The sequence below is a fragment of the Trachurus japonicus genome, chromosome 24 (assembly GCF_045865225.1).
Source record: "Trachurus japonicus isolate A0001 chromosome 24, Traja_1.0".
Classification (NCBI taxonomy): domain Eukaryota; kingdom Metazoa; phylum Chordata; class Actinopteri; order Carangiformes; family Carangidae; genus Trachurus; species Trachurus japonicus.
Window position 1 is genome coordinate 3400167 of NC_140930.1, and position 11386 is coordinate 3411552.

Genomic DNA, 11386 nt, shown 5'->3' on the forward strand with positions numbered 1-11386 from the left:
TTTAATGTTTTGAAGAAATGTTAATGTGTTTGATTCTCGTCTAGCGGTGTTACAGCTTTAGATCGTTAATGTCAAGTTAAATCCAACACTGAGCAGATTCAAACATCATTTCAAATACATTTAAAGTTGTTATCATTATTGTAAAATCCTCTTTTTCTCTTTTTGATCCGTGTGTGTGACACCATGAACAGATACAGGATCCACATGAAAAAATATCTTTTTATTATCATTATAATTATCATATATACAAACATCTGTCGTCCTTCTCTGCTCTCACATCTGGAAAACTGTTCCCACTGAGATTCATTATTAAATCTTTTTTTATTATCAAGCACATTTATATTAAAAAATATATACTCACAGCTCTGACGAGATATTTTACAGGACGATAAACTCCCAATGTAAAAAATTAAACATTTTTCCTTTGCATGGTAAAAAAACAGACACAACTGTTCTGCAACTGAACCTTCATCTCATCGTCCCAGTTCAGGATAGTTTCCTAACGTCTGACAGTCTTTGAACGTCTCACGCTGTCCTCAGAGTGTCTTCATGAGGCTGAAGATTATCTGTGAGGATGTTTGTTCAGAGGTTTCCTGTCCTCTGGAAGAAAAAAACAACAAAAAATAATGATTATCATTCAATAATAAAAGAAAACATTGGATTAACAGTAAAATATCTGTAGTTGTTTTGATTGATTCAATCTACGGAAGCTGAGAAAGGCCAAATATGTTTTTAACCCATTAAGAGGAGATTCATTGATTAAATATCTTGTAATCATGAGAAAGGGAAGCTAAATTAACCTAACAAGATTATTATTCTTCATGCTGGTATGTTGTTTAAAGGGATAGTTCAACATTTTGGCAAATTGGCCCATTGCCATAATCCCTATAGTCGTAGCAGTAGGTTCGTTACCTTTAATTGTCGGTGCAAGCTATTTTTAGAACGGCGGAGCAGAGCCGTGAGCTGCTCAGAGCGCCGCTACGGAGGCTCATTATGGGATTTCTTGGTTTCCCTCATCAAATACACAATCCAACAACTCCACAACGCTCTGGTGGACAAGTTGTGACCTGCACATTCACCACGCTATGAGATAATAACACAACGTTACCACACAGAGTTGTTTTAGAGGGAAATTCATGCAAAACCGCTGATGCACGTTGCCTTCAGGGACAGTTTTTTATCAACAGTCTCTGTATTTCCCTCTAAAACAACTCTGATGAGTTTGATGAGGGAAACCAAGAAATCCCATAATGAGCCTCCGTAGCGTCGCTCTGAGCAGCTCACGGCTCTGCTCCGCCGTTCTAAAAATAGCTTGCACCGACAATTAAAGGTAACGAACCTACTGCTATGACTATAGGGATTATGGCTGTGGGCCAATTTGCCAAAATGTTGCAAAACTATCCCTTTGAAATTATCTTTGTGAGTATGGCCTCTCTGGGCTTCCGTACCAACTGGACCTGAGTGTAAAGCTCAATACAGTATAATACACACGGTTCATTACATATAGAGACATGAAGAGACAAAGTGAGAGACGTTTCTGTCCAGTTTAAACCTGCAGCTGCTGAACTGAGGCGACGCCACCGATACTGATCTGAGTTAACCAGGTTTATTGATCGGTATCTCTGCCAGCTTCTGTGTTCATGAGGCTTGAAACAGCTGGAAATCCACCCTGCAATCAACGACTGCTGTTTTAAAAACTCAGATTTTTGATACATACGAATCATTAAAATGACTTTAAAGGTATAATACGTAGGAATTTCCCCCCATCTAGCAGTGCGGTTGCATATCTGAACGTATTCTTGATGTTGCATTCACCTGAAATGGGGCAGACGTCAGACAGACAACAGACGCTGCATGTAACAGGACAACATGTTGTCATGGTGATGTGGTATTGTTTTACCGTCTTTCTCTGGTGGAGTAAAATGACATCCGGTTGGTTTGCCGACGGCCGTCTGCCTGACTGCACCTGAATGCAACACCAGTGCCTCCGTCCTTCCTCACACTACACAGTGGTGGCAGTTTTAACAGGCCGTTTCCGTGGTTACCTACGGTCACGATGCAACATGGCCGCCTCGGTTCGGTGCGTCGCCCACTTATGTATTTGTAACGACTTGTAACAACTCATTCTAAGGAACCAGAAAGCTTTACTTTGTATGCGGCTGTGATTCACCTTCAGTGAAATACGGATTTATGAAAGACAGATTTGATTTCTGCTAATAAAAAAGCCAAATAAGTTACACACTGGGGCTTTAACTAATGAGATAATGATTGTAGTTTCTTGTTTTATAAGAATATATTTACATTTTTTTTGTTAAATCCTCACTGTTTATCTGCAGCAGATATGATGCATTAAATCATCTGGATTTTATGCCTCATGTGCAAAAATACGACTCAACTGAGACAGTTTTTTTTCTCTCCGGTGTAAAACTCTGCTGTGACCTGGATCCACCTCAGCTGCTCACACAGGTTTTTTTTTTTACAGATTCAAACTCTGGATGGTTTTTACATTTGCAGGTTGATTTTCAGGCCAGGACACAAACTGATTCTGGATCAGAGCTTCTGGTTCCTGCCTGGTCTCACCTTCTCTTTGTGAGAGTTTGAAAGACGTGGTGATGTGGAAGTCCGAGGCGTCGAGTGGAGCAGCCGAGCCGGGGTGAGGACTCAGACCGGGACTCAGACCTGAGGCCTGAGGCGGCCAGTGGGGTCCAGTGTTCATGTAGCCGCCGGCTGCTGCTGCTGCTGCTGCTGCTCCTCCTCCGTACGAACTGAACTGGTTCGGTGAAGAATAGGCGCAAGCTGAGACGAAGCCGGACAGAGAGGACGACGACGTCTGGAGGGAAAATAAGAAACATCATCAGGAAACAGAAGAAGATCCAACCTGTGTTTTTTAACAGAAACCAACCAACAGCTGGACAAACTGATCATAGATATGGTAAATGGTCTGTATTTATATAGCGCTTTACTATACCTGAACGATACCCAAAACGCTTTACAGTAGCCTACATCACATTCACCCATTCACACACACATTCACACACTGATGGCGGAAGCTGCCATGCAAGGCGCGAACCACGACCCATCAGAACTATGTTTAGTTCTTCTGTTGGACTGTGTGTCCTCACATCCCATAATACTCCAGCTTTACAAAAGTGTCCACACTCTTCACAAATAACATTGACAATAGAAATAAACGTCCAGATAGGTGCTCAATTTGAAAAAATTGTTGTCAAATCCACACAAAAAAAATACACATTTTTTCCGCAATTCACAAAATTTGCCAAAAAAATCCTTTCAAAAAAAATGTTTATGGATGAAAACATTAGCGTCCTCACAATTTTCCTTATTTTACAAAAACTACATAAATTTACAAGAAAATTTCAAAAGTGTGCAAATTTTTGGAAAATTACCAAAAACACCCTACATTTATAAAACTCCGCTTACATTATAAAATTTCATATTCAAACGTTTAAAAATATCAATTTTTCCCCAAAAGTCTTTACTTTCTAAAATCTTTTGTTTCCATGGTGACTCTGGTTTTACAATACCGTCCAAAAACATCCCCTTTTTTTCAAAGATGCCTTAAATTAAAAAAAAAAATCCACATTTTCAAAACACTTAAATTTATATATTTAAATTTTTACATTTAATTACATTTGTCTTTATTCCAACAACGTCCTCATTTCATCCTCTGATATATAAAAGTGTCCTCACTCACATCTTCACCTTTCAATCTCCTACTTTAAATTCCCTAAATTTCCCATTTTTTTCCCTGTAACTTTCCAAAACCACTTAAAGGACCAGTCTGTAGAGTTTTAGTGGTGGACACCCCCCCTCCCTCCCACCCCCACCTCCCTCCCACCCCCACCTCCCTGTCCAGACATGTAGGAGACGCTCTGTGGTCTCAGGTGTTTGGTTTGTCCTTCCTGGGCTACTGTAGTTTAACAAAGACGCATCAAAACCCAGCGGCTAACCATGATAATTACCATCATCATCATCTTTATTTCCTGTCAGTTAGATCTGGTTAAATCCTGCGCGCCGTCTCTTTAAATCCAAATAACTTTTCTCCACTTCACTTTAAAACCTTCAGAGGTCACTAACCGCCAAAAATTAAAGACTCCGATTCCAACGGCCCTTAAACGCACCACAGCTTCTGCCACAGACCAACAGCTGGACCACATCAGCCCAAGTGTGTGTAGCTACACAATAAACCACCGGTAACCGTGGCAACCAGGAGGAGCACCTCCACCGCTCCTTAATAAACTGTTAAATATGTTAAATATGAATCACAGCAGCATCCAGGTCGGTTCATGACTGACGATGATGACGATGATGATGGTGACGATGAAGGTCGTACCTGCTGTGAGTATTTGAAGTCCGGGTCGTTGCCGGTTTTCTCGGCTGCGGGAAACGCTCTGCTGCTCCCTCCGGTCCAGTCCTCCACTTTACCTGAGGGAGCTGTTAGGATCAATAACACAAACTGATCAATTATTGATTCAATTCAATATTAGTATATATTCAATATTAGTGAATCTGTGGATCAGCTACTGTCTGTCATACTTTAATTACACTTTTAACCTGTTAGAATAACCTGTAATACTGTAACAAGTGCAATTTGAATAATTTAAAGCAGAAGTAAGCGGTCCGGTGGTTTTGGCTAATGCTGCGTTCCAGGCAGGCTTTTGAAACCGTAAATTACAGCTTCAAGTCACGACTTACGACTTTGTAGCGTTCCAGGCAACCCACTCGTGTTTCTCCGACCTGTAAAGTCACTATAACGGCCACTCGTAACTTCTGACCCGTGAACTCGTACCAGATCGAACTGGTACGACTTCACAGGTCGGAAAAACACGAGTTACGAGTTGCCTTGAACGCACCATAACTTCTTGTCAGCCGATGGAGTTAGCAGCCCCCGCCCTCGTCATGGATCTATTGGTCCTCGTCCCTACGTCACCACATTCAGGCGCATCCCTTGGCTGCACACACAGAGAGGACTGCCCCTTTATGCCGTTCTCTCTCCTCATTGGATAAAAACTGTAGGATACAAGGAAAGTTTTCTCCTCGGCTTACAGCAGAGCAGAGTGACTGACAGACCCGTGTTTCAGACCAAACACTCTATAGAAGTGATTGCTGTCGGAAGATACAACTATTTAAGACTTAGATTAACACAACAATATTGCTTACTTCTGCTTTAATTATACTTTTAACCTGTTAGAATAACCTGTAATAACAAGTCCAATTTGAATAATTAAAAAAAAACCACATCAAATAATATAGAACAATGCAAATTTACTGTAAAAAACAGTTTGGTTGTTTAAGTTGAAACATTTTATTATAATTATTATTATATTTTAAATGTGAAAGTCAAACTGTTCATGACAGAAAATTACATCATTTTACTTTCTGAACATTTTGAAAATTGTTAAACATTAATTTTCCGACTTTATAAAAGTTTATAAGAGACATGAAACATCTTAATGAGTAATAGATGTAAGTATAATGCTCGTGTCAGAGTTTTAGTTGACTGTGTTTTATGTGACGAGCTGCTGCTTCATCTCTCTGATTAATTAAAGTTCACATTATGTTTGTGTTGGTGTTTGTCAGTTTGTATTTTAATAATTAAAGTGTAAACAAATAAAGACAATAAAACAGATTCCCTCTCTGAGTAAAAAGTCGAACTTAAAGAACAAACAGTTTTATTTCCACCACAGCTTCATTATTAACAGATGTTGTACAGATGTTATACAATAATAACGTCTGATTGTGACTCATTTCATTCTCTTTGTTTGATTTAAATTTCTCATGAATCTGCTGCAGAGTTTAGTTTTTACATTTCAGTCTTCAGCTGAAAAATCTGACGTTTTTTATTTTAATTTTAATTTTATTTTATGAATGAAACATTTTTCTGCCATAAAGGTTTATTCAAAACAAACTATCCTTTAGTGAGTGTGAGTCTGAGTCTTTTTTCAGTTCGTCGATGTTCAACATCTGGACGAACTGAAACTGACTTTTCTTTTAAAGCTTTTTCACATTTTCATGAAGCTGTTTATTATTTATCGTCACTGTTTTTTTCTTCCTGCAGCTTTGAAAACGTCTTGAACACGTGAACTCCTTCAGAGTCAGAGTTCTGGATCAAGTTCACGAGAGAAAAACACGTGACTGAGGATTTTCACTAAACTATAAATTATGAAAAAGACTTTCAGTCACATTTCACAGCAAACATGAGTTAAAACTATATAATAGTTTATAACAACAATATTGATGATCTAAGACAAACTGTTCAGATTTGATTCACGTTATTAAATAATAATAATCACTATTATCAAAATGTTCAGTGACTGTTTGGATTTAAATGTTTATTTATAACTAATATTTTCAGATTTCATTCTAGTTTCAGTCTCTTCAGCTTCAGCTCGATGTTTTCTTTTTTGTTTTCTTATTTATAATAATAATAATAATAAACTTTATTTGTATAGCACCTTTAAAAACACAGTTACAAAGTGCTTTACAGATCATATAAAAAATAACACCGTCATCAATATTTCCACACGAATAGTTCAGCATTTGGCCTGTATACATTTATTTTCTTGATCAGAGTTTATTCTACAGAAACACCTGAAAATAAATGTTTTTATGATTGATAGCTATATTATTTATTTTGATTTTGATTTATTTATTTATTATATTTTATTTCTAACAGTCCTCATGTCTCAGTTGGCCTCAGAATAATAAACATTTAATATCTTTGAATTAACTTTACAGATTTCAATTTTCAGATCCAGATTCTTCTTTTTACTAGGCTATATATATGAAGCGTTCATTTGCAGAAGCAGATAACTTTAAAAAAAAAAAAAATTGTACAAAAACAGATGTAACTAAAAAAAAAATAAAGCTTTAGGTTATTGAAAACAACACTATGTAAAGAATAATTCAAAAGCATCAGCTCATTTTTTTTTTTTTTTTCAAAATGGCACTTATCTGCTTTTGCAAATGAACTCTTCATATATTTTTTTATTTATATATAGGCCTATATCGCCTATATGTAATATTTATTAGCCAGTAAATCAATAATGGAAGATGTGAGGACTGGACCTCCAGAGCTGCACCGACCTGCCGGCTCCATGAAGGCCCTGATGCCCAGGATGTTGTGCCAGTTCCGGGGCAGAGCGACGTGTCCTCCCGGTCCACCACCACCACCGCTGCTGCTGCTGCTGCTGCTGCCGGTCCCGGTCCTGGTGCCGGGGGCTCCCAGTCCCAGTCCGGTGCCGGTGTAGGTCTGGTAGGACGGGTGGTGGTACACGTGTCCGTACTGCAGCTGCATGGCCGGACTCGGACCGTGGACCAGCGGCTTGGTGTCGGCGCCGGTCGGACTCGAACCCGGACCCAGCTTGTTCCTGAGGATCCGGCTGATGGAGCTCACCTGCAACAACAAGCTGCAGTTTGACCTAAAACTACACAAGTCACATTTCGGAGCAGGATGTAGTCTACACCCCTTTTTTTTTTTATCTTATTGCTTTTATTTTCTTACATATTTATTCTTAATTTGTAGAAACATTTGCTCTGGGAGTTTTTAATTTCTCTTTTTTAAAGGGAAAACGGGAGAAACAAAAGTTGATCTAGTCCCGCCCCCGTTACCCACAGAATGAAACCTTCATCATAATCTTTTCTTTTTCTTTTTCTTATGACATTTTGACATAACATGTTACAACAGTAGGTATTTCAATTATGTGTTTTTAGTTTCATGCTTTTACTTTCTATATTTATTTCATGCAACTGCAGCTCTTTCTGTCGAGTCCAGTCTGTCTCTTGTTTATGTGTTCGTGTTGTTGTTTTTAACCCTCAGGTAGCCAGCCTAACCGCTGGACATTTTTGTCCACCTGGCACTCATTTCCAGAACTGAAATGGATAAAGCTATTTTCAAAATTCTTTTTTTTTTTATTTTGTTGACATATTTGTGTCTAAAGTTTACACCGAGGGAATTTTTTGATATCTCTTTTTATCACTGTCAACACCGTAAAAAAAAAAAATCATATTTCGCCATATGCGTATGAATAAAATGTTGTATGAATGATATATCAACAATCCACTCAGAAAAAACCTTCACAATATAATACAGACTGGAATAAAGAATGAAAACATTATTTTATTTATTTTTTTTAAATCAATGAAAATAGAGAACTCATGTGTTGTTGCTGCAACAACAACTGGCCAGGAAGGGGTTAAAACATTTTGTAACCCATGTCAAAAGTGGTTTTTATGAAAGGTCAAGATCCAGTCTTATATGTATCACAAAAACTTTGGGAGTAACTGATGTCTAAATGTCTCTTACTACGAGTTGAAATGTTTGTCCAGGGGTAAAATTAAAGGTTAAAGTCCTGTTTCTGCTGCTTGTTCCACTCTCCACTAAACTAAAACTAAAAACTAGTCAACCCTTAGGTATCAATAAAGTAATCTGGACCTGAATCTGGACCTGTATCTGGACCTGGATCTGTATCTGGACCTGTATCTGGACCTGGACCTGGACTCACCGACGGGACGTTGTACTTGTCGCAGACCGCGTCGCTCAGCAGCCGGTCCCGGATCTCCCAGGCGAAGACCCCCGGGTCCTGCTGCTTGTAGCCCCGGATGCAGCGCACCACGGCCGGGGTGGTGACCCGCGGCTTGCTGCCCCCGATGGCCCCGGGCAGCACCGAGCCGGTCTCCTGGAACCGGGCCAGGATCTTGGACACGCAGCCGTGGCTCACGCGCAGCTGGCGGCTGATGTCACACGGCCTCATGCCGAGCTGCGCGAGCTCCACGATGCGGACTCGGACCGGGTTCGGCAGCGGGCGGCCGTTTACGAAGACCCCGCCGAGCTGGTTCACCTCCCCGAAGCTCTGCTCTACACACACACACACACACACACACACACACACACACACACACGGGGTTCACCACCGCAGTCTGCAGGGCCTCACTCAGGTAACATGGTTTTTAAATTATAATATAATGAGAAATATTCAACCAACCACATCAAACTGTGACTGAAGCTACAAATATGAGTCATTTTAACTTATAAAAAGGTTCAATAGTTAATAATAATAATGATTTTAAAAACAAAAAATAACTATTGACAGATTAAACTTTTTATTTTCACACTGACAGAAACAGAGCCGCTGATAAAATGTTATAAAAACTGAACAATTAAATAAAAAAGTGAAGTTAGACGCTGAATCTGTTGCTTTAGATTTTATTTAGGCCTATATTTACATTAAAGTGTTGAAGCTAAAACTATAAGTCATTTTATCTGATAAAAAGGTTCAATAATACTTTTAAAAACAAAGAATAACTATTGATCAGATGAAAGATTGTTTAATTAAACTTTTTATGGTGACAGAAATGGAGCTGCTGACAAAATGTGATGAAAACTGAACAATTAAGTGAGTAATAATAAATTCATAAATAATGATTTTAGTTTAGACACTGAATCTGTTACTTTAGATTTTATTCATATTTACATTAAAGTGTTGAAGAGTTTTTATGACTGAAAGAAACTGTAGACTTAATAATAATAATAATAATAATAATAATAATAATTTAATTTAAGTGTTTTCCAGGTCATTTTTCTGATGCTGTTGTTGCTCCAGATGTTTTTAGTCGTTAGTGAGTTTTAAGTTTCAAAGAGAAAGAAACAAAAACTGTGAAATCAATCAGTCAATCAGTCAATCAATCAATCAATACCATTAATGATCAGAAACATGTGATGCAGCAGCAGTTGAAGCTTCAGACCTCCACACTTTCTTCCTCTTCTTTGGTTTTAACAGTGAATAAAGTTTAACAGATTCAAATGAATCAATTCTCAACTCAGACTGAGACTGATAGTTGATCATTGATTATTGATTATTGATTATTGATTATTGATGAAGGAGATTCACCAGTTGATCAGATCCTCTGTTAACTACACATATCACCTCCTGCTCTCTTGAAGCTGAAGTTTCATTTCATTTTGATTTATTTCACATATTTACATAATGTAGCTGCACATCGTCACCATGAATGAAAAGTAGCAGGATGAAGAAAACTTATAATACCTGCTCCTCTCTGTTGTTATAGTTACATTGTCTTACTTCAACACCAATATTATTCTCTGTTTCAAAATATTAAAGATGATGAAACATAGAAATGACAAGAAAACAAACTAAACAGCAGTAGACACCACTCATCTATCTATCTTTTCTTTTTTTCCCCCTTCTTTTTCTCTTTCTCCTTCTCCTTTTTTGTAGACGCTTATCTTTTCTTTTTTAAACATTTTCTTAAACTGAGACATACTTGCTTTGTGAATGACATAGTTTTACACCTGCAACAGAAATACACATTTGTTTGAAGCTTATAACCTTGTGTTTAAACTCAAGCTTCAGTCTCCAGTTTAAACAAGTTTTGTAAATGTTGTGGTAATGTTCTGTTCTTTTGCTTTAAACATTATTTTTAGGGTCTGTAGTTCTGTTGTATCGGCCATTTTCAATTCAACAAACCTGCAGAAATAAAAATAAAAAATAAATCTAATTTCTGAAAACGGATTCAACTTTTTCAACGTTTAACTCAGTTTGCAGCAGAAATGAGCCGAACAAAACAGCAGTGGACACCACTCGTCTATCTATCTTTTCTCTTTCTCCTTCTTCTGTTTTGTAGACGCTTATCTTTTCTTTTTTAAACATTTTCTTAAACTGAGACGTAGCCTACTTGTACAACTTTTCAATTCCTTGCTTTGTGAACGCCATAGTTTTGCAACAGAAATACACATTTGTTTTAAAGCTTAACCTTGTAAATCTATGTTTAAAATCCAGCTTCAGTCTGTTTTATTTTGTAAATGTTGTGGTAATGTTCTGTTCTTTGCTTTAAACATTATTTTTAGGGTCTGTAGTTCTATTAAATCGGCCGTTTTCAACAAACCTGCAGAAAAAAGAAGAAAAAAAATCTAATTTCTGAAAACGGATTCAACTTTTTCAGCTTTAACTCAGTTTGCTGTCTCTCTCTGTGTGTGTGTGTGTGTGTGTGTGTGTGTGTGTGTGTGTGTGTGTGTAAAGTTGAGATTCGATCCTCTCACCCATCAGCTGCTGCCGTCCACTGCGCCACCTCGTCACCATCCAACACCTCGACTGAACTGGAGCTTCACAGTCTGAATCCTCCATCATCATCATCATCACCATCATCATCATCATTACATCATCATCATCGTCTCCTCCTCTTCCTCCTTTCTGCTGCAAACAGTCATCACTTCCTGTTTGCAGCAGACGCCCAGAAGAACGAGGTTTCCCTGCAGGGCCCTGAACGCATCATTCAGACAGACAGACTGACAGGCAGATAGATAGATAGATAGATAGATAGATAGATAGATAGATAGATAGATAGA

At 38.1% G+C, this 11386-nt stretch overlaps 1 pseudogene across 1 annotated transcript; it reads right to left on the reverse strand.

Annotated features, from left to right (window-relative positions):
• Positions 1–218: 218 nt before the first annotated feature.
• LOC146961151 (paired box protein Pax-1-like) lies at positions 219–11154 on the reverse strand (annotated as a pseudogene). The gene is made up of 7 exons (XR_015035196.1): positions 11081–11154; positions 8526–8878; positions 7284–7417; positions 7090–7205; positions 4355–4455; positions 2581–2830; positions 219–600 (listed from the first exon to the last, which is right to left on the reverse strand). The product of XR_015035196.1 is annotated as a paired box protein Pax-1-like (transcript).
• Between the last annotated feature and the right edge of the window lie 232 nt (positions 11155–11386).